Source organism: Hipposideros armiger, unplaced genomic scaffold (assembly GCF_001890085.2).
Source record: "Hipposideros armiger isolate ML-2016 unplaced genomic scaffold, ASM189008v1 scaffold_108, whole genome shotgun sequence".
NCBI classification, from domain to species: Eukaryota; Metazoa; Chordata; class Mammalia; order Chiroptera; family Hipposideridae; genus Hipposideros; species Hipposideros armiger.
The window spans coordinates 3,204,388-3,207,852 of record NW_017731458.1 but is presented as its reverse complement, the minus strand read 5'-3'; the positions used below and the strand labels follow the sequence as shown (position 1 = coordinate 3,207,852).

General features: G+C 53.2%; 1 long non-coding RNA gene across 2 annotated transcripts; it reads right to left on the bottom strand.

Moving 5' to 3' along the window:
- Window positions 1-137: 137 nt before the first annotated feature.
- LOC109385142 (uncharacterized) lies at window positions 138-3,459 on the bottom strand. Of its 2 annotated transcripts, XR_002124557.1 has the most exons (3): window positions 2,336-3,459; window positions 1,537-2,257; window positions 138-360 (listed from the first exon to the last, which is right to left on the bottom strand). It is a non-coding gene; the product is annotated as an uncharacterized LOC109385142 (long non-coding RNA). The 2 variants fall into 2 exon arrangements; XR_002124556.1 differs by having other exon boundaries at window positions 138-2,257.
- Window positions 3,460-3,465: the final 6 nt, after the last annotated feature.

Here is a 3,465-nt window from a genome sequence, read left to right as displayed (position 1 = left end):
AGCCAGGCTTGAGGTGTGAACCCACTGCTCTCAGGTGGGAAGAGGCAGGGGGTTCCAGCTGACCCCATTAGCCGGAGTCTGGGTTATTGGAAGGGAGGAACCCTCCTGGAGGAAAAAGCAGAGGGATGTTCCTGTTCATTTATTTCTGCATAGCCCCTGGGTCAAATACCTACCCTCCACTTTTAGATTCTTCAGGGCAGGAGAGAAACCAGCTGCCTGGAGCAGCAGCCCAGCCCTGGCCATAGCCTCCGGGATGATTCTCAGGAGAGCAGTCCCACCAGCAGTGGACTGAGCACCAGGAGGCCAGGTCTGGATCCTGGACTGCCACTCGCTTGGGAAATGGCACATCATTTGGTTCCTCTGTAACATGGAGATAATACCGGGTAAGGCTACTCGATGATTGCCTAGACTATAGAGTGGGGTGCAAGGGAAATGGCAAAGATCTACTAGGGATTTGTGTTTCAGAGACTTGCTACTTAAAGTGTCGTTCCTTGACCACCGGCATCATCAGCTCACCTGGGAATCTGAGAAATGCAGAAACTCAGGCCACCGCCCCAGGTCTCCTGAGTGGAATTTCCACAGAGTTCCCAGGTGATTCGAATGCACCCCTTGCCCTTCTTCAGGACCTCCCCTCTTCCCCTGGAGCTGCAGGTTCTGCCCAGGCTACTGCTGCTACCACAGGGGCTGCCTCTTCATGGGAAGTGGGTAGGCAGCCTTGGGTGGGTGAAGGGCTTGGGAAGCCAGCTGGGCCAGGCCAGGCAGGAGCCTGGGGCACAGAACTAAGGCATGCATGGGCAGGGTGGGTGGCTGCCCTTTGAGACACGACCTCCCCTGCCCAGGCCCAGGCCCAGGCCCAAGCAGGGGGCTCCCATGCACCAGTGAGTGCTTCAAAACTGGCCACAACTCGCAAGGATGGCTTAGTTAAAAAAAAAAAAAAAAGGAGAAAAAAAACTGGCCACAACTGCAAACCAGCTAGAGTGAGGGCCGGCTCAGCCTAACCCTGACCCCAGTAAGCTGTACCTCAGGAATGCTGGGAGGGGACTTGGGACCAGGCCAGGCCAGCTAAGGGCACTGAGTGGTTATAGGACAAGGCCACAGGGTGGCAGGAAGTGGTGATCCCAGGGGCTAGGTGGAGAGATCACTGGACTCTCATCCCTGGCTGGCCCAGGCCCTTGCTTGGCTGAGAGGGCTGGGCATTGCCCTAATTCCTGTCAGAGGCTGTCCGCCTTCCTCCTCCTCAAGCTGGCTAATGCCAGAGCAAGAGAGCGGGTAGAGTGCAACGAACCCTAGATCTTCAGTTATTTCTAGAATGGAGCAGTGACCTTCCTGAGACAGAGAACCTGGTGGCAGGGCTTGGAGGCAGTCTAACCCTTACCACCTGCAATACTTGGCTTCCCTTCCCTTTCCAGATATTGAGGAAGCTGGGTTTGAGGGGCCCATGAAGGTGTGGGAGAGGGAAAGCCTTTTCCTGAGAAGGACCCAGGCTATCTCAGCCCAGGGAGGCTAGTGTGAGAAGTTGCTCCTTCAGGGTGTTACCTTGCAAAAGGTCCGGCTGCCCTCTCGAGAGGTGAGGTTGGTTTATTTCAAAATGCCAGTGTGAAGGGAAGACAGTGGACTCCTTGGCACAAAGACTGCCTTCCCGCTCTTAATACCGCCAAAGGTATTATAGACACGCAAGGAGAGGCAGAACGGAGGAAATAAGGAGTTGGTTAGGCAATTCCTGAAAAAAGGGCAGGTAAGGAGACAAGACAAAGGAAAGGAGGAGTTGGCCAGGCAGCTCCAGGAAAAAAAAAAAACGCTTCCCAGAGGCTGGTCTGCCCCAGGAACAGGAGAGGATCCCAGACAGGTGCAAAAACCTCTCCCAAGTCACCCGTTTTGCACTGGGCCTAAGGTAAACAGAACCACTGAAATGGATATGCATAGTACATGCATAGCAAACAGAGTCATTAAGGGTTGGTGGGCGGGGAGGGAAGCAAAGAAAAACTTTCCAAAAAGTCCCAAACCAAAACGCTGTCAAATCGAATTATACCAGAGGTTTAAATGTCCAAATAGAAGATAGAGGGTCACCGTTACAGGGGGAGACAATGGAAATGAGGGTCACAGCAGGGCTTGGGAACGAGGGACTGGTTAAGTAGGACCCATGGGGACAGCACCCTCCAAACTGGTGTCAGAGCCCACAGATGAGTCCTGGGAGGAACGTCTCTTCAGGAAACGGATGATCTTCTCAATGGTGGCCTCCTGGTACTCGTGGGACCACCTGTAGGTACAAAGGCTGGTGGGTCAGAGGGCAGGGCAGAGGGATCTGCTGGCTGGGGCACCCACCCCTCCTCCTCACTTGATGCCATTGAAGGTGAGCACAGCCTGCATGTCCTCAGGCAGGGCCTGGGGCTCCGGCCACTCGAAGCCATCAGTGACGGGCACAATGTTCTTGCCTTCCTCCAAAGCAGTCACAATCTCCTGGAGAAAGGAGTAGGGAGTAGGAAAAGACCTTGGGCCCCCATCCAGGGACCCTGGCACCAGGTAGACACTGGGAGGGCCAATAACAGCCCGAGGCTGAGCCCAGGGTGGGGTGCTGGTCCTGAAGTCCACCTTGACTTCTCCCTCACCCCATGTGGTATAATAAAAAATATTTGGTCTCTATCCTAGGTTCTTGGTGCAGAGCTCTTAAAACCCTTGGAGTCCCCAGATGACTGGGGGTAGGGGAGCCTAGATAGCTTTAGGATGGGGGCTAGTTGCCAGAAAGACCAAGCTATGCTTAGAAGGTTGGAACTTTTAGCCCCCTGTCCCCCCACACACACACACCCAGGAAGGGGAGAGGGGCTGGAGGTTGAGTTGAGTCAGCAACGGCCAATGACTTAATCATGCCCACATAATAAAACCTCCATACAAATCCCTAAGGATGGGGTGGATGCATGAACACATCTAGGTGCTGGGAGAGTGGCCTGGAGGGATCATGGAAGCTCTGTTTCTCCCCTGCCTGTACCTCCTCCCCCCATACCTTGCCCTATGCAGCTCTTCCATTTGGATGTTCCTGAGTTGTATCCTTTATAATAAACCAGGAATAGTTAAGTGCTTTCCTGAGTTTTGCACATCATTTTAGCAAATTATTGACCCCCACGGAGAGCGGTCATGGGAACCCCTGAATTTATAGCCACATCAGACAGAAGTGTGGGTAGCCTGGGAACCCAGGACTTTCAACTGGCATCTGAAGTGAAGGCAGACTGGTGCTGAGCCCTTCAACCTATGGAGTCTGACACTTGCTCTGGATAGTTAGTATCAGAATTGAATTGTGGGACACCCAGTTGGTGTTGGGAAATTGGTGGCTGGTGTGGGGAAAAAAACCCCACACAATTTGGTGTCAAAAGAAAAACATCACACCCCTGTATCCAAATTGATCCATCATGAGCCCTGCCAACTGTACTCCTTACTTATTTCTCAAATCCACCCATTTTTCTCTACCTCCAC